This window comes from Natator depressus, chromosome 3, assembly GCF_965152275.1.
Source record: "Natator depressus isolate rNatDep1 chromosome 3, rNatDep2.hap1, whole genome shotgun sequence".
NCBI classification, from domain to species: Eukaryota; Metazoa; Chordata; order Testudines; family Cheloniidae; genus Natator; species Natator depressus.
In genome coordinates, this window is record NC_134236.1 from 36,617,102 (window position 1) to 36,639,629 (window position 22,528).

The following is a 22,528-nucleotide window of genomic DNA, read 5'->3' on the forward strand; positions in this document are numbered from 1 at the left end:
TATTTGTGAGAGGGTGCCTTGTCCAGTAATTTTTCTGACTTCTTCATTCATCTTCCTATCTCTATATGTTATTCCCAATAGTCTTCTCCAACACTTATGATGAAATGCATCCAGCTTTTGCATCTCTTTCTTGGTAAATTGTCATGTCTCACTGCTATATGTTGTGATGGCGATAACAATTGCTTTGTACACATTCAGTTTTGTCTTGAGGGAGATGTTTTTGTGTTGCCAGATGTTTTTGAGTCTTCCAAATGCAGCGTTTGCCTTCCCGATTCTTCTCATTATTTCCTCAGAACTAGTACGATCTTGGCTGATGATACTTCCAAAATACATAAAACTGTACACCTTCTCCAGTTTCTCTTGTCCAATTTTGATTTCTGTCCCTGTAGTCCCCATTAACATGACTTTACATTTCTTTGCATTGTATCTTAAGCCTCCCACTATTGAGGGACGTGATCCTTCGGCATTGGTGAGGCCTCATCTGGAGTACTGTGTTCAGTTTTGGGCCCCACGCTACAAGAAGATGTGGAAAAATTGGAAAGAGTCCAGTGGGGGGCAACAAAAATTATTAGGGGGCTGGAGCACATGACTTATGAGGAGAGGCTGAGGGAACTGGGATTGTTTAGTCTGCAGAAGAGAAGAATGATAGCTGCTTTCAACTACCTGAAAGGGGGTTCCAAAGAGGATGGATCTAGACTGTTCTCAGTGGTACCAGATGACAGAACAAGGAGTAATGCTCTCAAGTTGAAGTGGGGGAGGTTTAGGTTGGATATTAGGAAAAACTTCACTAGGAGGGTGGTAAAGCACTGGAATGGGTTACCTAGGGTGGTGGTGGAATCTCCTTCCTTTGAAGTTTTTAAGGTCAGGCTTGACAAAGCCCTGGCTGGGATGATTTAATTGGGGATTGGTCCTGCTTTGAGCAGGGGGTTGGACTAGATGACCTCCTGAGGTCCCTTCCAACCCTGATATTCTATGATTCTATGAAACCTATCTTCTCCATTACTTCTTTTACTTGGTTTGTGCATTTTTTGTAGTCCGTTGACATCTTCATTGATAAGAGCAATGTTGTCAGCAAAGTCTAGATCAAATAGTCTTGAATTGTTCCATTTTATGCCATATGGATCACTGTTGCATTGTTTTAAAATCCATAGCTGATGACTAGCATAAACAGAAAAGGAGACAGGACGCACCCTTACATGTGTCTTGATGCTGAATGGCTTACTCAATCCATTTTCCATTTTAATGCAGCATTTTGAGTTGGCATAGAATGCCTTCACAATGTTGGTTAATTTTGTTGGAATTCCATATTGTTTCACAATTTTCCACATTGTTTCTCTGTTTACACTATCAAATGCCTTTTGAAAGTCCACAAAATTGATGGCAAGACTGCCTTGAAATTTAGTTATGTTCTCAGTAATCCATCTCAGGGTGAAAATAGCGTCTGTACATGATCTCCATTGTCTAAATCTAGATTGTTGTTCATGTAGGATGATATCCATCTAGTTACTAGACCATCAGAAAGAACTGTGATATGCACAGAAAAGGACAGATTTACTCTTACTGGCAAACAGAGGTCCATATCATACCGCACTGCACCAGCCTGCCCTGTAGCACCCCATCCATGACTGAATCCCAAGGAAGGCAGGGCATCTTCCACTGCCACCCTGCTCTATAGGTTTCACCCTTGAAGCTCTACTAGTGGTTTGAAAAGAGCCCTATTGACATGGGTGGCAGTAAGGACGGACTTAAGTACTGTATCCACCATAGCCTCTGTGCCGACCCCTTTCCCAGCCAGCCCTGCCCACTCTGGAGACTGTTCTGACTGGCGAAGGCCCCTTGGCAGTGTGGATACTTGCAGGCATTTTGCACATTCACAAGCCACCATGCTCCAATGGACTTTCCACTTTCTAGTGCCATTTTTCAGGGGCTTGGAATTAAGTTGGTCCATGCTGTATCGTTTATTTAGCCATTATTATTTTTCTATCAGTACTGAATCAGGCCAGACACTGACATCCAGTCACTGACATTGGGCTTACATCTTGCCAGATTCACAAATTGCCATATCTGATTACTAGAATTAGTTCCAGAAATGCCAGTTATTCAGTGTTTTAAAATATACACTTCACAGTTTACAAATGGTCAGAGTGCTTCCTGCTGTCATGATCAATGTTGGGAAAGCAATGCTGAAGAACAAGGTGTATGCAGGCACCCGATCCCATAAGATCGGCATGGTATAAACCAGATCTTCAAGTGTAAAGCAGCATAACTCTACTGACGCCAATGGATCTATGATTCTTAATTATGCCTGTGGCCCAATCCAAGTCGCAATAAAGTCAATGCACTTTCTCATTAACTTTAACAAGCTTTGCATAAGATCTCCACTGAGGGTCAGTCCCACAGAGGGATAGCTATACACTGCAGTGGTTCTCAAACTTTTGTTTTGGTGACCCCTTTCACACAGCAAGCCTCTAAGTATGACCCCGCCACCCTTATAAATTAAAAACACCTTTTAAAAAAAAACATGTAACATTATTATAAATGCTGGAGGCAAAGTGGAGTTTTGGGGGTGAACGCTGACAGCTCGCGACTCCCACGTAATAACCTCATGAACCCCTGAGGGGTCATGACCCCCAGTTTGAGAACCCCTGCTATCCAGTGTTCTTTTAAACCAACAAATGATATCAGCATTTCTAAAACTTGACACGCTTCATATTTTATCAGCAGACCTGTAAGTGATGAGGTTTTCAGGGGATTTAAAAACCTTCTTTGCCTTTTAGAATCATAAAAGTATTATAAAAGAATCATATGCTTGCAAATGTAATTTATTGTTTAATACAAATATGACTCTATATAGTGAGATAAAGTTGCCATACAGGAAAAAAAAGGCTTTGATTTTAATATTGTAAGTATGATTCACCAATGAAACATTACAATACCAACACATGAAAATAAGGAGCTGTCCAGTTGTTGCTGACAATCTTACTACAATAGCAAAGTTTTGGTTTGTTTTTTGCCATAATTTGTAAAATAGCTTTTTCTTGTTATTTATAAAACTACACCTTGGAAATCAGATTGAAATTGGTTTCCTTTCCAATTCTCTTTTTCCAGGTTCATGTGCATGCATACAGTTATTTAAGGCTTGCATGTGCTGGATTGCAGGCATTGATTTTTGTTTAGAAATATCAATATTGACAACTAAAAGACTAAAGAATTTGGTTTTTTAAAAAAAGGGTACAATAAGAGAGAAACAAGGAAGATTGAACATTGGGCTTATGAATTATGCCAATGTCCTTTTAAACATGAATAATTCTGCAGCTGTTCAGGACTCAGACTGTGCTTCGGCCATATCAGGAAAGATCTTGAAATATAACACGAATTACAGCAGTTATATTTAAGGGGTAAGGAGAATGGGACTGTGTTTTGTAAAAATGAAGCTTAGAATCCTCAACAATGTGCAATCTTACATTACTATTAAAACTGTCTCCAGTTTTGCTAACAAAATAATGATGATTATTTTTTGCAATAATGAAACCGGATTTTAAAGTTCTTTAAATTGTTGACAACATTTGTGAGAGAAAGTATGTTATGACTACCACCATCACAAACAAGCCACTGCTGAGGTAATTTTTTTTTTTAATGCACCCAATTACCAGTTAGGGTGACCCGATCGATTTTGTCCCGATTTTACAGGGACAGTCCTGATTTTGGGGTCTTTTTCTTATATAGGCTCCTATTACCTCCCATCCCTGTCCCGATTTTTCACACTTGCTGTCTGGTCACCCTATTATCAGTGGAGGTGGTTATACCATGGAGTCATTGTTCAGAAAACATGCCATGTTCTGGGTGCAATCTCAAGCTGAATTTTTTTCCCCCTCTGTTCCTGATGTCATAAACTGTCCTTGCTGCAGAAGGCCCAGCAGGGGGCTGAGGACAGAGGCAGTTCTGACATTGCAGGTTGCTGCAGGGTGAAGTGTCATGCAGAGCTCAGAGACCATGGCTGTCACTCAAGGAATCATTAGCAATGAAAGGGAGGTGGTGTAGCTTGTTGTGTTGTCATCACACTGTAAGCAGGTTGGCTGCAGACCAAATTAGCTTGCTTGGGGAGTGTGAATCAAAATGACAAGAAATCTGAATGTTAATGAAAAGTTTCTCTTGCTTTAGGCTTCAGACTCCATCCAGCAAGCTGTCATCTGGATGACATTATGTCTCTCTCTCTTTTGGGCATAAATTTTAAAGTTTACACAAAATGTGAAAATATGTTTTTCTTTTAAAAATCAGCAATGCTTGGATTTATTTTCCAGAACTCTGTACTGGAGTCAGAAATGGACCGATGACGTTTAAAGCTTATGTTTTAGGAAACTGAACAGGAGAGCAGTACAAAAAAAGCATCCTGCCTTTCCTGAAGGTTAATTATGTGTATTTCACAAGACAATTAAAGTTATGACACTAAATGCCCTGCAGGTGCTTATTGGAGTGTAGCTGCACCAATTTGCACCAGCTTGCACCAGCAGAGAATTTGGCCCATCTGTCTGTAAACTGTTCAGGTGGTATTGCACTTTGTCCATGTTAAAATAAACCCACATAAAATCAGGAGTAACTCCTTTGAAGTCAATGGAATCACATCCATGTAAAACCAATATGCAGTAACTGAAATTAGACAGAGAACCTTAATGTACATAATAGCTCATTGTCTAACATAGGCAGTCATATGTCTTGCCACTTGGTATGAAGTATAGTTCATTTTAATACACATCCTCTCTCTAATAGCTATTAGACAGCTCTAAGATAGCTGATTTCAAAAGGTTTCTTCCTTTCCACCCACCCCCCACCCCCGACTTGCACTGAAAGACACCTGGAAAATGGCATTTCCTGTCACATGGCATACACTAAACATTTGAAGTCCTGTTCTTCACAATGCATTCCAAGGCAGGAAAGAAACTAAAGACACTTCTATCTAGCACAGTTACTATACATGCTACAAAGCAAATAGCAATTAATATTTTCTTTCCGTTGATTTAAAAAGAAAAAGAAAAAAACAACCCATGAACAAGTTAAATTCTTTCTCACAAAATTCAGCCAGAACTAATAGTCTTGGAAACTGAATTCATGAAATGGTAAATGCTGATGTTCTAACTTATAATTTAATCAAGCAACCATGCAAGTGCCCTTTTCAAATCAACAGTCTGACAGACTCTGGCATAAAAGGGAATATAAATCTCTGAGCCCAGCACAGGAACGCTTTTCCAATTCAGACAGACATATTTCAGCAACACAGAAATGTGCATGCTATCACTGGGAGACAATTAAGACATTTGTAAAGCAGTTATGATAATTTATAAGTTTTTAAAACATGCAATTTAAGACACATGGTCCAAGAAGATACAGGTTCTTATGAAGAATATAATTAAAGTAGCTTTGGTGGAGGTTTGTTGTGTTTTTGAAAAACACATACATCTGTGCAAGTGATTGGTTGTAGAATTTTTTTCCTGCATATCCGATAATAGCCCAGTAAGGATTGGTTCAAAGCCCACTGAAGTCAATAAAGGGCCTTAGATCAGACTGTAAGACTCTGGTCCAGAAGACCACTACTCATCTGCTTCAAGTTAAGTCTGTATTAAGTGTTTTGTTGGATCACTGCCTTGGTTGCCATGCTTTTAGATTTTGGATAAAAGACTTTGAACTCACTTTACAAAATAAAGATATTGGTCAGTTAGGAACATAGCAATTGCCATACTGGATCGGACCTGAAGTCCACGTAGTCCAGTGTTCTGTCTACCCCAGTGGCCAGAACCAAAGGTTTCAGAAGAATGTGTAAGAACCCTGGAGTAGTCAAATGTGGGATATTGTCCCCCCACATCAGGTCTCCTCCTGAACTCCAACAGATAGATTAACTTAAAACCTGAAGCATGAGGTTTAATAGCCACATTTTTATTAATTTGATGATTCTGGATATCCTTAATATTCATATAAATGTCCAATCCCTCTTTGAATCTTAAATTCTTAACCTCAACTACTGACTGTACCAAAGACGTCTACAGTTTAATTATATTTTTCCCTTTTTTACTTTTGAATCTCTCACTTTTAATTTCATTAAACGTCCTCTTGTTCTTGTGGATGAGTAAGGCTTCTGTTTTGGGGGGGCTTATTAATTTAATTCTGGAGGGCTTATTTTTAGCAATTTTTTAGTTTTATGTAGATGTCCAAAAATTGGGGTGATTTGGTGCTCTCTTTTCATATACAGTAATAACTAATTATATACACATAACAGTAGTATATATCAGTGGTTCTCAACCATGGGTATGTCTACCTCTGGGGGTATGCAGAGGTCTTCCAGGGAGTACACAACTCATCTAGATCAGTGTTTCTCACCTTGGGGGTCACAGCCCCCAGGGGCAGGGTGGGGTGACGGGACAGGTTTAGGGGGATCACAAGTGCAGGGCCACCATTGGGGGTGGCATGCTTCAGCCCTGCTTTTTAGGGCTCGGGCTTCAGACAACGCTCGCAACTGAAAACCAGGCTCAAGTATCACACTGAAATGTAAGTACAATATTTATATTCCAAATCAATTTTTTATAATTATATGACAAAAATGAGAAAGTAAGCAATTTTTCACTAATACTGGGCTGTGACACATTTGTATTTTTATGTTTGATTTTGTGAGCAAGTAGTTTTTAAGTGAGGCGAAAATTGGGAGTATGCAAGACAAATCAGACTCCTGAAAGGGGTACTGTAGTCTAGAAAGGTTGAGAACCACTTGTATATATTGTAATGCACTTATATGCGGTACTGTTACAAACAGCACTATGTTAAAGAGCACAAGGGAACCTTCAATGTACAGCAGCAGGGTCTACATGGACCAGATAATGTGCAGGACATTAAAACTCTTTAGAAATCATACCCCCATAGTCCACATTTACGGCTCAGTATATACAAGCCCTTACATACAAATAATCATTTTTGATGTTTCTCTGATGTTTATGTTAATTTCTCTGTTTTTTCTAAATTGGGGTTATTTTTATCCATGTTTATTGTTTAAAACCAAAATCGGAAGCCCTAGTTCTGAGATAGTAAGAACAGAAGTTCCCAATCTGCCTCATCTAGACCAATAAATATTTTATATATTCTGTATTATGTCCCCTCTTCTTCATCTCCTTGCTAAGGTAAGCAATCCCAGTCTTTTCAGTCACTTCATAGGAGATTTTTTTACGCCCTTGATTATTCCCATCACCCTACTCCAAACCCTCTCTATTTCTGCAATATCATTTTTGAGATAGTTTGACCAGTACACCACACAGTATCCTTCATGAGGCCTCGCCATTGGACTTATATAGAGGCATTCTAACATTCTCCATTCCATTCTTTATGCAACCTAATATTCTGTTTGCTTTTTTGATGGCAGCTGCACACTTAGTGAAAGTTATCATTGAGCTGTCTAGAGTGATACCCAGCTCCCTTTCTTGAATTCATATAGGTGATTTAGAATCCTGTAACGTGTCTGAGTAGTTTAAACTTTTCCCTCCAATGTACATTCCTTTGCATTTATCAACACTGAATTTCATTTGCCATTGTGTTCCCCATTCACCAGTCTTATTTAGGTCTTGCTGAAGTTCCTTGTGGTCCTCTCTACTCCTAACAAACCTAAATGATTTTGTCTCATCTGCAAGTGTTGCTGTGATGCTGGCAGACCAAGTGCAAGCTTATGCCAAGGCCCCTAGGCCTCAGCTGAACACTGACAAATGCTTAGATGGAAACCAGTCTGGCTCTCTTGTGTGTTAGTATTGGAAAAATAGGTATTAGATTTATAAAAATGTGTTTAGACTTTATGAAATGCCTGTAAATTGCTGCATGCATTACTCTCACTTGTAATATCTATATGCCATGTTATAAGAGTATATTAAATGTTCGCATTGTAAACCTCTAACTGTGTAACTCACCAACAGTCAAGAAAGCAACATTACCCAGTGTGAAATACTAGTTTGCTGCAGGAGGTATTATCTCCTGTCCAACAAAGAGAATGTCCATAAACACCAGACAAACCATTGCTGAATGTCAGAGGACAAAAGACTTTGTTCATTGCTTCCCCCGATACCTATGAAGAGGAGATGAGCATGAGGGCTTGGCCCATCAGCTTGATCTTGGGAGAAAGGAAGAAAAATCCCTGACCGGGTGAAACTGAATCTTTATTCTGCTTGGATTCAGAGAGGCAAGGATTACTAAGTATAAGCAAAAGATCCCCAGTGTTTGGACTGGATTGGTCATAAAGGACATATAGGGCTTGCTTATTATAGAAGTTTCTACCACCTTTTGGAACCTAACACTGTAATTTATCTATATGTATATGTTTACCTGCTTTAACCATGTAAAAACCTCATTTCTTTTTCTTCATTAGTAAATCTTCAGTTAATTTATTATAGGATTGACTACAAACATTGTCTTTGGTGTAGGATTCAAGGTGCAATTGACTGGCGATAGGTGCAAGGTGCCAATTGACTGGTCTGGTCCTTTGGGACTGGGAGACCATCTATCAGAAAGGCAAGCTTACCTAGGTGGCAAGATAGATTGCAGTACCCAAAATGTCTGTCTTTAACTCCACGTTAAGACTGTTGTAGTTCCTGAGTGTCACAACAGATAGTTAGCTGGTGAAATCTAAGTATAGAACTCACAGTTGATTTGGGGGTGTGCCCTGCTTAACAATCTGTCCTGAGGTTAGTATTCATGCCTGTGAGCCACTCCAGAGAGCTTAACAGTTGTTTCCTCACTACTCACCCCTTTTATTATTATTAATAATAAATGTATTAAAGAACATGGGACTTAGCATGGAACCTTAAGGCCATTTAATCTTACTCTTTGCTTTCTGCCTCCTAACCAGTTTTTGACCAATGACTATATTTTGCCTCTCCCCTCATGACTACTTCGCTTCCTTAATAGCCTCTTGCGTGGGAACTTGTCAAAGGCCTTTTGGAATCTACATATATTATATCCACCAGTTCTCCTTTAACCACTACATTATAACACAGTGAAAGAATCCTAAGAGATTAGCGAGACATGATTTTCCTTTACGGAATTTGCGTTGGTTAGTCCCTCATCAGATCACAATCTTCCATGTTTTGTTATTGTTTTAAATTAATTGTTTCAACTGATTTTCCCAGGTACAGATGTAAGGCTTACTTGTCTATAATTCCTCAGCTCACCCTCAGAACTTTTTTTTTAAATATAGGTACAATATTTGCTTCCCTCCAGCCTTGTAGAACAGTGGCTGTTTTTAATGAAAGGTTATGTTATATTTTTTTAACATCTCAGTTATCTCCTTCAGAACTCATGGATTAATAGCAACTACCACTTGTGATTTTTTACTTTTTTAAATTATTAGCTTGTTTTAGCACTTTTTTCTTCAGATACCTCAAATCTCTGAGAATACCTCATCTTTTTTAACAGACAAGAGCAGATCCCTGTTACGTATCTCCAGATAATCATCTACAGTGAAGACTGATGCAAAATATAAATAAAATAAAACCAACCAACCCTTTTCAACAGTCTCTATCTTCCTTAATTCCTCCATTTTATCCCTGCTATCACGCAGACCTACTGCTTTTGAATCTCTGGCATGTTTTTACACCATTAGCTCTTCAAAATCCATTTTGGCCCTTCTCATTTTCCTCTTATTTCCTGCTGTAACTTACACTCCTGTTTATTGGCTTTACTAAGTGGATCCTGAAGAATTTTTATTTGGCTTAAACAGATTAACAAACTTTGCCATTTAGTCATTTGTTTATTCCTTGCGTTCCTTGTTCAGTGGTACATCTCCTGAGACTCCGATTTTTTTTTTTAATTAGGCCATATTTAGTCCTCATTGTAAGTCGCCTAATTTTCAGAGGTGCTGTGCGCCCATCGCTCCCACTGAATTTAGTAGGGTTTATGAGTGCTCAGACCTCTGAAAATTGGGCCACTTAATGCCATATTTAGATGTAATGAAATGTCTTACTTTAGGCATCTAGGTTTGTACATTTTGGCCCAATCCCACAATCTGGGGCATGCAAAACTAAAACAAAAAACAAGTCTCATGTAAGAATGTGTGTAATAATCTGTGGTCATATGCATATACAACTAACAACATACAGACACAATATAAGGGATTAAACAATTTACAGCACACAAACAAACCTCTGCAATTCTCAAATCAATAGCTAATTCAAAGATTTTACAATATTTGTTCAAATACATTTGATATTTTTAACTTGACAGCTCCACTAGACAGTTAGTTAAAAGGAGAAGCTCCATTAGCTCTGCCAGTAGAGAGAGTTGGTAAACCACTCTGCAGGCTTGACTGCTGTTCAGGAACAGAGCACTGAGACTCAAGCACATAAACCAGTTTATTAGAATAGCTTCCAAATATATGACAAAAATAATTAAATAGAGACTAAGGCCAAAATTTACAAAGCTGGAGTCTAACATGGGGTACATAAATCAGCATTTAGGAACCTACATAATCTAGAGAGTTATTGCCTAGAGGAGTACCTGAGTTTTTCCTGAAGTGGCACATAGTATAGCTGCATCATAAGTGACAAAGTATAGGAAATATCAGGCATGAACATATGAAACAATCAAGCTGTGAGAGATTTTTTTGATACACGAGTTACGTTTCCACAAAGTGAGAGATTACCACAAATTGAAACACACTTTACATAAAAGATTAGTTTCCAGTGAGTTCTAACTCATGTTGTTTGAAGTCTTTTTTCCCTTAAAAAAAAATCTTTAGTTTTAAGTTGAATTTTTTTCCCTACTAACTCAACATTTGTTTCATATTACCCTGCAACAGCAATTCTGATGAACAGTAACATCAACTAGGGCAGTAGTGGCCCAACCTTATTACACAGGAGAGCCACGTAAACCTAAGTACAACCTTGTATGGGCCAAACAGGTTCTACATATTTTAAGACGGTTTAAAGTCACCTGTATTGATTTATATTTTAGGTACAGTTTGTTTAGTATGTATTTAGATAGGTTGTTTCTAGGTACAGTATTGTCTGTTTACTCAGTTGTGTAAATCAGCCGTTAGTATATTTGTTGAAGCAGACTGTGGACCTTATAAAATGCTCTGGTGGACAGTGCACAGCCTGTGGGCCATAGACTGGCACTCCTGGACGAGGGAATATAGCATATTTTACATTTTTTCAGTATCAAATGTCTTCTTTCCGTTTTACCTCTGAAAAATTTATTTTTGTTATGGTTAAAATATGGTCATATTGTTATTTGTTCCTCATTACTTACACACTGTCACTAGATGAAGTATTTTTAACAGACTTTTTCCTCTAACACACTAACGTACTTATGGGGGCAGGGGGAAGGGGTTGGTTTGTTTTGCTATACCTAAAGGGGAAAACTATTATGTAATCCCTTTGGTACAGATCTTCCCCCTCATAACTCCTGTGCAATTTCTAGATACTGTAGCAGTATGTGGTTTAGACCTGCTGATTAGATAGAATTGATGGAGTGCCTAATTTAGAAGTGATGTGTGAGATACAATAATTTAGACTTGCTTCCACTCACTGAGAAGTAATTACAGCCACATTTTACTCATGTGAAAAGGAGTTTCAGTGGAATTTACAGGCTGAGAAGGTGAAAGAAGGAGTAACAAAGTATTGGTTGAGATACTTTAGCTTCCACCTTCCTGTGGCTCCTCAGCATGTAATTTACAGCAACAGACTTGTTCTACCAAAGTGTAAGAGAATCTTAAATGAGTGGGAGAACGACTTATTTACTCCAGTTTATATGTCACCTCTGAAATACGGCCATTGTGCGCATCCACAGATACAAAAACTATGGTAAGAGAATGCTGTTTAGGTTGCAAAGTCAGGACTCAAAAGTTAAGAAACTGCCAGATTTGTGGTTGCCTGGTCAACCTTTATTCTGCCCCCTTGTGCATCCAACCTGTGCACTAAGTGAGGCAGGGCTCCAGTGGAAAAACCAATATGTGATCATGTAACTAAGGATTAAGTCTGCACAAATATAAATCTGACATTTACGAACTTGCAAGTGCTTAACTTTGCAACTTAACTAACATTCTTTTAACAGATTTGTGTAAGTAATTTCCTAACTTTTTAAAAGAAAAACAAATCCTAGTACAATAATAATGTCTATCTCTTGAATAGCACTTTTCAATGTTAGATCTCAAAGCGTGTCACAGTCTCAACCCCCACACCCTAATAATGTATCAAAAGTAGGGCTTGAATCCTAAAGTTTTAGCCTTGCAACACAGTGTGGGTTACAGGACTTAAAAATTCATTAGTTGACAGCAGGAGAAGTTTGTTATCTGAGAGGACAGATGGGATGCTGAGTCCTAGGGGAGCCTAGCCCAGCTGTCCCTAGCCACCGCCCCCCGCCTCCCCACAAAGCTGTGGAGCATTCCAGCCCCATGTGGTACCCTCAGAGGGATCTGTAGGCTGAAGGGGCCATGGTCTGGGTTGAGGTCTGCTTCTTCCTCCCCACACTTGGGACAGGGGCGGTGAGTTGTATGGTTCCGTGGTTCCCGGGGTTCCAGCAATATTCAGGGACCAGGGGCCCGGCACAACCAATGCTTGGGGCTGGGTCTCTCTCCTGGCCCCGCCTGCCTCACTCAAGTGTCCCCCAGCCCGCACTTGCTGCCCCCGCACGCCTCCCCTGGGCCCCAGAGTGTCCCTGCTTCTCCCCTGCAGCTCCCAGCTGCCTCTGTGTTGCTGGCTCCCGGCATCAACTACTGCCACAGGGTCCTAGTGCCCCCATTCACTAGTGGATGGGCAGGCTGCCCTGACCCTGCCCTTCCACCTTGGACCCTTCCCTTTTCTGGCGGGACCCTCCACCAGCACAGGGGCCCCCCTTGCCCACAGTCATCGCTCCTGCCTCATGCTGGACAAGGGGCAGCCCCATCCCACACCTGCAGTGAGGCTACAGTGAGGGGCAGTAGCAGGAGAGGAGGCGCATGTGATGGTAGACCCCCCTTCCCCAGCACCCGCCACAGGGGAGGTTAGGGGGCTTCCTGGACATGAGAGGAGCCCTAGGAGCATGTGCAGTAACAGTGGTGCGAGGTGAGCGTGCTGCTGGGGGGGGAGAAGGGGTCCCCCTCCCCTGGAGCTTGCTGCTGCCAGAGGAGAGAGGGCTGGGGGGGGGGGGAAGTCCTCCTCTCTGGCCCTAGCCCTGGGGCAGCTTGCCTGCACCCCAAACTCATCCCCAGCCCTGCCCCAACCCAGAGCCCTCACCCCCAGCCAGAGCCCTCACCCCCCACACCCTAACCCTCTGCCCCAGCCCTGAGCCCCCTCCTGCATCGTGAACCCCTCATCCCCGGCCCCACCCCACAGCCCTTACCCTGCACTCCAACTCTCTGCCTGAGCCCCTCCCACCCCCCAAACCCCTCATCACCAGCCCCACCCCAGAGCCCTCATATTTTTACATTATTTAAAATATATATATTATATATATTTTAAATAATATAGAGAAATCTAGAGAAATCAGCTTCTGTTCTCTTCAAATTAGTCAAATGATTCAAAACATCAAATGATTTTTAAGCAGATACTCTAACACAGGAATTTGAAGGAAGTTAGCTTGAAATTTTGTTCTGAGAAGGACTTGTTAAGAGTGAACTGGAGTGTATCATTCCCCAAACCTTTCTGGAGCACAGATTGAAAGCAAAGATTTAAAAGATGTATGAAGGCTTTTTTGTTGTCGATATATTTATATGTAAACTAACTGTGTGTAAAACTAACTACACAGTATGTTGAATTAACCTTGTAATGGCAGGATATTTCAGATTCAAATCCAACCTTAGTTCTCTGTAACCAATAGTGCAAATACCAAACATCAAACACGAGCCAGCCCTTTGGCTCAACAAGCTCAAAAAACCCTCCTAGGCTGAATTCCAAAAAGGTCATTTAGGTTGTAACAATCTTTTACCTATCTGTAGCAGTTTCTAAAGCATCAGATAATATCTGAGATAAGAAGACTGGATTGCTAACTAGAAATTTTAGAATAATGATACCACACACACACACACACACACATATACATATATTCTCCCTGACAAGAATAACCAGTTGGATGTTTTCACATCAAAATACAAGTGAGATATTGGTCCACTAGGAGTATTTCAGACCCACACAATTCCCAGGTAAAAATATCAAAGTATATCTTGTCTATTTTTTGTATCGTCTTATTTTATTGTTAGTTTGGGAAAAATCTCCCTTCCTCCCTCTTTCCTAATGTGCGTTAGTGATGTAGGGGCCTAAGTCTCATTTTCAAAAGTGATTTAGGAACCATTTCTCATTGAAAGACAGTGGGATTTAGCGGGCTAAATCATGTAGGTAATTTTGAAAATTTTACCTGTAATCTCTTTAAAGGTTAGGGAAAAGGAGCTGTGATCAAGGGTTCTTTTTGGTATTAGAGATATGGAGTTGGGAAGTCAGGTGGTTCTTTCAAAGGCATCAGTTCTATTGCAGGTCAGAGGGTAGCAGTTAGAGTTGTGGAGATGTGAAGGAGCTGCAGACAGTTTTTGGAGAAAGAAGTGTAAGATTAAAAGAAAGGGAAACTATTTTAATTAAGTAGAAGAGAGGATAAAGTAGAACTCCCAAGAATCAAATTAGCATCCGCAGCTACATTCTTCATCACTAGCCATGCTTTCATAACTAGAGTCATATATTACCACTTTGTTAGGGGTACCCTGTAGGACTGGAAGAACTAAAATAGTCAAAAATTCAGAGCATTATTCCTTGATAAGTAGGTATATTTATTGTATCCTATCCCTAAATCCTTCATGCATCAGTTGTGTCCTTAGTAGAGGTGGTCACTAAAATTGTGTGTTCTCATGAAAAATTTCCAAAAGAATTGTTTTTGTCAAAAAATGTCTTTGAAACTTCAGGTTTTTGCTAAAAAACCTAAAACAGGAAGGGAAAAAAAAAAAGAGTGAGTGGGAGGTTTGGCTAAAATTTTTCAGTTTTCTTAAAAAAAAATAAAAATGAAGATTTCCCACATAAATTACTGTTTTTGACAAAAAAGCCATTTTTTGATGAAGAATGTTTGACCAGATGTTTACTCCTCAGGCCTCTACCCTGTGTGCCCACATGCTTAATTTTAAACCTGTCAGTAGTCCCACTGAAATCAAACACAGACAGCAGTGTTTGCAGGATCAGTGCTACATGTAGTTCTGCAGGGATGCACAGTAAGAAAATTCCAATGCCTTTCCTCCTTCAAAAAATAAAAAACCCCTCATGACCTGTAAAACAAAGACAGAAAATATAAATAACTAGAAGTGTTAACAGAACCGATATGGAGAGAGCCCTTTCTCAGGACTTATACCTCTTGCCAGTCGTTTTTATTTAACCAGTCTTCTTGCTTCAGTCTTCTGATTATTACACAAATACTTTATGCTCTGGTTGTTTTACAAGTGCATTAGCTCTTAGGAGAAGTGTAGTGCTACATGAGGCTGATATATTAAAAAAATCCACCTGGGAGGTTTACATTTTATATCTTCAGCACTACTAATTATTCTCTAAGGGATTAATTACAGTAACTTTTTTAGCTTTTCAACAAGCTTATATTCACACTCAAGCTAACTTAAGAAACAGTTTGAATTGTGATCACAGAAAAATTCTGCTTGTTTCTTTAATGTATAATCTGCTGAATAGATATCACAGGTGTTAAATTAAATCTACATATTGACCTGGAAATTTAAAAAAAAGACATACTATCAGTTCCACTTGTTTTTATGCTCTAGAGAAAGCTTGGCATGAATAAATTATGGGGGAATGAGATGAACATGCTGGAGGTCAGACCTATTTGTGATGTGTTCAGTTAAAGAGGTTCTGGTTACTCAATCAGTTTGAAAAGTTAGCACGCTATTTTCTCTAGTAGCTTTTGGTTAGTTTCTTCTCCCGTGTTCTCTATCTATTTAATAGAATGGGGTTTCCCACCACCAATTTAAAAACAAATCTTATCCTGGCCCAAATGACTAGACGACCCCAGCCAAGATTTTCAAAAATAACTACTTAACCAGCTAGGCTCCTAAATTGGGACTGAGGCACTTAAGTTTGCCAGATCGCAAATCCCATACATGCAACACATACCTGTCTTTCTTCCCCACCATAATCCCTGGGTATAAAGCTTCATGTCATATTTTCCTCGCTATTCTCATTTTTTCTTCCCCTGAAGTGGGTGTGGGGAGGGGAAAAGAGATTATGTGTATGATATAAGGAAGGGAAAGAAATCCCTTCTCCTATTGCAGTCAGCCTAGCAGTTTAAATGCTGCTGAAACCTTCTGCAGAGTGCCTAAGACCTGGGATAACCTTTTGTTCACCAGCCAGGATTAATCTGTACCATATTGTGTACAGAAAACTTCCATATGATAATGAAGAAGGTGGTGAATTGTGATTGGCTAAGCATTGTGCCCTTAGCTAGCCTGTGCTAAAGCATTCTATTTTTATTATTGTTATCCTGGCCTCTGAATTGCCACCCTACCCACTTTGTCTCATCCACCTGTTTTGTCTTTTCTACTTGGGGCAGGGCAGGGCAGGGCAGGGTCTTGCTATATATTTGTACAGTGCACATTCGGGCCCCAATCTAATTGAGGCCTTAGGCATTACTGCCACACAAGTGTTAAATAGTAATTAACAATGCCAATCCAAGCCATCATCATACAGGATGCAGCAGACCTCTGGTATGACAATCACAGTATGTCGGGTGGCTCTGGTAAATTAAAAATGGAACTTGGCCTTAAAGAAAAGGCAGGACTAAGTCAGGCGGTCAAAACTAGATTTTTAGGTTAAATAGGGACCTTATTCCATGGACAGACATTGTAGTTTAAGGGCATTATCAATATTCCTTAATTTATGGGCCTCCTGAATGGTTATCTCCTAGATCCTTCCCCCCTACACAGACACTTAGTCACAATTTCCTTTTGGGGTTAAAACAAACAACAAGAGGAGACTGAAACAAGACATTTCTTGAGACTAGCCAACCACCTTGTTATAATGTGGGGTCCTATTTTTCAGAGATTAGAGCATTTTGAAGCTGACCATACATTTGAATTATGTTGTAGACAGGTAGCCATTGGCAAAACTATCAAAGGTTCTGCAAAAATGTAATTCCATGATTTGCTATAGTACCCCCAGCAAATTATTGCAATTAACTATCATACAACAGCAAAATGGAAATTTTACACTTGGCAAAGCTGGAAAACCTAAAAATGATGTGCTTGCTCCACTGTAACAGAGCTTCATCCCTTTGGCAGTAGGGCTCATGGTGTTTAAATTTCATTTTTAAATGCAGTGCCTTTTAACCTGCTATGTTTAAAGCAATTTGAATAAATAATCCGTGCAACTCATTAAAGGCTCACTTCTGTAGCCACTACACACGCAGAATTCCCTTTGAAGACCATTTCCTTTTTGTTAATTTCCTTAATCACTTGTTGAAGTTGTATCTACTACTGGCTACTTTAAACAGTATTAACTTAGAAAAAATTAAACAGAATATTTGAATACAAACAAATATTTCCCCGTCATCCACAAAAATGTTTCAGGTACTTGACATGGCTAAGCAACACCTTCACTGCCACCACCAGTGCTGCCACAGTGACACTCATATATACTCTTGCTAGCTCAGTGAGAGCTAGCATGAATATAAACTACATGAGCAGAGGAGTCACACCACTAGCTTGTAGTGTAGATGTAGCCACAGACACCATAGAGCAAGAAGACAACAAGACAACCATTCTGCATGTCTCAGAGGATGCTGCAGCAAATCCATTATCCCACTCTGCTGAGAGCAAGAGTTATATTAGGGCCTAGCTTCACGAGAGCTGAAAAAGCTTTATAGATTATAGTGAATCACAAATTGAATGAGTCAAAATATGATGCAGTTGCAAAGAATTCTAATATTCTGGGGTGTATTAACATAAGTGACATATGTAAGGCACAGGAGGTAATTATTCTGCTCTACTTGGAACTGGTGGGGCCTCAGATGATATACTATTTCTCTAATGTGGATAAGGTCTTATAATATGGAGTTGTTTTGTAAGGTTTCAAGGAAGGTAAAAATAGTGATGCCCAGAATGAAGAGAGGTGGGATACCCTGATTAACTTGTCTGGACCAGCCTGTTATCACGAAAAGAAAAGGAGGACTTGTGGCACCTTAGAGACTAACAAATTTATTTGAGCATAAGCTTTCGTGAGCTACAGCTCACTTCATCGGAGCTCTAGTTAATATAGTTAACAGTGTGAATATAAAGCATCTAATTACTGACTAGACTCTTCACTGCAGTTCATTCTTCTTCAATTGTCAAATATCTGAGAATCTTGCTAGGATATCTCTCAGACTTTCATTAGTTCAGGATGTTAATCACTTGGGATTTTAACCTTGTAAAGAGACAAGCATCTCCAGAAAGGTGCTGACTGCCCTTATCTCCCTTTGACATCTGTGGAAATCTGTGGGTGCCCAGGATCTCCCAGATGCTCACTAAGCAGATTTCAGGATGAAGCCCCACTTGTGATTAATCTAAATGCCTTTAATTGTGCCATTTACACCCTACATGCTATATGTGTAGTTAATTATGATTCATGACTCAGTCTTGGGATGTTATTATTTGCTACTTTAGCTTGAACCCAATATATTGGATTAATGAGCTATGTCTAATATTTGTGATTTTATATGGAAAACTTTAATACAATAGAGAATTTGTACCTTGTAGAATTCCATCTATGTCAGTCTTGTCAAATTCATTAGCAATTGTGTCAGTAGATCAAGAATATGACATGGCCCTTAGGATGAAACAGCTTAAACTAATAATACAAATCCCACTGAGTAGCTCTTAAATATAGATATCCTATCTTAATCTCCAAATCTAGCAATTTATGAGTCACTCACACACATTTTTTGGGCAACTTAGTCAGCACAAAAATGTTATTACCATGAATTGAAACTCTGTATTAGGTGCCAAAAAGGTGTTTCATATATTGATACACATTGGAAAAGTCTTCTATTTGAACAGAAGTACTTGTGGCACCTTAGAGACTAACAAATTTATTTGAGCATAAGCTTTCGTGGACTACAGCCCACGTCATCAGATGCTTAGAATGGAACAGATAGTACGCATAGGGAAAACATGAAAAGGTGGAAGTTGCCATACCAACTCTAAGAGGCTAATTAATTAAGATGAGCTATTATCAGCAGGAGAAAAAAAAAAACTTGTCGTGATTATCAAGATGGCCCATTTCAGACAGTTGACAAGAAGGTGTGAGGATACTTAACACGGGGAAATAGATCCAATTTGTGTAATGACCCATCCACTCCCAGTCTCTATTCAAGCCCAAGTTAACGGTATCTAGTTTGCAAATTAATTCTAGTTCAGCAGTTTCTTGTTGGAGTCTGTTTTTGAAGCTTTTCTGTTGCAAAATTGCCTCTTTTAAGTCTAGTACTGAGTGACCAGAGAGGTTGAAGTGTTCTTCTACTGGTTTTTGAATGTTATGATTCCTGATGTCAAAGATCTGCAACGTATCCTGAAAGACGATCCCTCACTTTTATGGATCTTGGGCAACAGACCAGTCCTCACATACAGACAGCCCCCCTACCTGAAGCAAATAGTCACCAGCAACCACACACCACACAACAAAAAACACTAACCCAGGAACCTATCCTTGCAACAAAGGCTGATGCCAACTCTGTCCACATATCTATTCAGGGGACATCATAGGACCTAATCACATCAGCCACACCAGAGGCTTGTTCACCTGCACATCTACCAATGTGATATATGCCATCATGTGCCAGCAATGCCCCTCTGCCATGTACATTGGTCAAACTGGACAGTCTCTACGCAAAAGAATAAATGGACACAAATCTGACATCAGGAATCATAACATTCAAAATATCTTCTTACTATATGTTCCATTCTATGCGTCTGATGAAGTGGGCTGTAGCCCATGAAATCTTATGCTCTGTCATAAATATGAAGGGAAGGGTAACCCTGACACCCTCAAATAAATTTGTTAGTCTCTAAGGTGCCACAAATAGTCCTGTTCTTTTTGCGGATACAGACTAACACGGCTGCTACTCTGAAACCTGTCTTCTATTTGAAAGCATCACCACCACCACTGGGAAGCACAAGAAATTTCTGCATATCTCCTTGTCTCTTAAACAATATGAGTCCTCCACTACCAAGCAATGAATTCCAGCCTAATTGAAACAATTAGGCTAATACTGTTATTAGGAAAATACTTCTTTATAAATCATGACACATTAAATATTAATTTCTTATCTAACTTGCAGTATGACTACACACAGTCCCATTCTAATGTTCACTACTGACAATAGAAATGATGGCCCTAATCCAGCAAATCGATGAATGTGACCTTCATGTGGGTGCAGGGGTCTTTCTATGAGCATCACATTGTAGAATACAGTAATGAAACTGTGAGTGATAACATCAGAGAACAAATACCATATAACTGATCTATGGTGCGTCTGCCCAATTAGGGGAGTTTTCCTTGCACTCCACAGGCTCAGACTGAGCTTCATGAGACAGCACCCAGATTCATGTAAAAGTGACCTTTAAGGATAATACGCTATTTGATGCAAGCATATGATTCCTGCATTAAGCAGAAAGACTCTAGTAGATTATTGTTATTCTGATTTGAGAAGTGTCCCTTCATAACATTTTAAAAAAATTACCACGTGTGTCAGTGGCTCCTAGAGCTCCGAGCCACTATGTTAGATGATGCTCATAAGTATAACAAGAGAGAGTTCCTGCCCCAAATAGCTTGCAGATTGTATCTCTTACCTGTTTAAATGGCAGGGAAAATAGCATTATTAGTGTTATTTTAGAGGGGTGGGAGGGAACGGAGGCACAAGGCGATAAGTGATTGCTCAAGGTCACACAGGAATTCTGAAGCAAAGCTGGAAGTTCCTTTCTGAAGAATCCATTATGATTTGATGTTCTGACAAAGCAACAGTAAAACAGAGCAAGACAGACTTCCAGTTAGTCACAAACTACCCCCTAACAAATATTCATAGAACACATCATAGAATATTTTACAGTCACAGTGCACCTTTTATACAGAAGCATTTGACACAGTCACAAAGATGGGCATACTGTACTTATATGCATACCCATCAATCACTTTACCTACACAGTAAATGCTTTGGGATGGAACACAATAGCTATTTTATAGCTCACAGTAAAGCTACACAATATTTTAGGACACAAAGTAGTGAGTACCATACTCTGGGGCTTTTCAAAGTATAACCCACATCTCAATACCAAGACCCAGGTCAAGTTCCATTTCTGACCACACAGCTCACATTTCTTTCCCTTTAACATCTTTGTGGCAATTTCAGCAGCTGCTTACCTAGAAAAGTAAACTAGTTGTTTTTTAGCTGTCATCTAAAATAAGTTTGGAAGAGGAAAGCTACGTTGACAAAAACAAGGAGAGCCTATGCCATCTCACCAGCAAGGTTTCTATGCATCACCAAAATGTGCGCCGCGGACCACAGTTTTAAAACTACTGCCTATGAAATTGCAGGAGAAAAGTGGGCAAATTGACACCAAGCTGGGAGGGGTTGCAAGCACTTTGGAGGCCAGAATTAGCACTCAAAATGATCTTGATAAATTGGAGAATTAGTCTGAAATCATGAAGATGTCTGTTGAATTTCAAGTGGAAGGAAGGAAAAAAAAAAGCTTACCTGCACAAATACAAAATGGGGAATAATTGGCTAGGCAGCAATACTGCAGAAAAAGACCTGGGGTTAGAGTGGACCATACATTGAACTAGAGTCAACCATGTGATGCATTTGTGAAAAAGGCAAGTATTCTGGGATGTGTTAACAGGTGTCATGTAAGACACAGGAAGTGATTGTTCCACTCTACTCAGCCCTGGTGATGCTGCAGTCAAGGATCTGATAGGAATGAGAATTTGATTCATATGTCCAGTTCTGAGGACCATGCTTTAAGATAGATGTGAACAAACTGGAGAGTCTCCAGAGGATAGCAATATAAATTATAAGAGGTTGAGAAATCATGACCTATGGAAAAGGTGGGAAGAATTGGGCATGTTTAGGCTAAAGAGAAGAGAAGAAATGGTGAGGGAGGCAGGGAACAGGATAACAACTATGTAAAAGCAATCAATTATTCTCCAGGTCCGTCAAAGGTTGGACAAGAAGTAATCAGCTTGGTTTGCAGCAAGAGAGATTTAGGTTTTCTTATGTAACCTAAATATAAAAATAGTTGGACTAGAACAGCTTATCTAAGAAAGTTGTGGAATACCCATTGTTGGAGGTTTTTAAGAATGGGTAAAATGATCAACTGTCAGGGATGGTCTAGGTATACTTAATTCTGCCTCTTGAGGTCCCTTCCAGTCCTACATGTCTATGATTCTATAAGTGCAAGTAGAATGTGATTATCCAAACTGGAGATTTTCCTGGACAGAGGACATCTCCATAATCTTGTGAAAAGTATCATGCTACTGTTAATGTCCTACAGTAGCAAGATCTTTTGTGTTGTGTGTTCACCAAAAAA

General features: G+C 39.6%; 1 long non-coding RNA gene across 1 annotated transcript in view; it reads right to left on the reverse strand.

Moving 5' to 3' along the window:
* The window catches only part of LOC141983821 (uncharacterized), a 44,711-nt gene extending 30,279 nt beyond the window's left edge, over positions 1–14,432 (reverse strand). Inside the window, exon 1 of the long non-coding RNA XR_012638530.1 lies at positions 14,350–14,432. This is a non-coding gene — a long non-coding RNA (uncharacterized LOC141983821). The remainder of the gene's footprint in view (positions 1–14,349) is intronic.
* Positions 14,433–22,528: the final 8,096 nt, after the last annotated feature.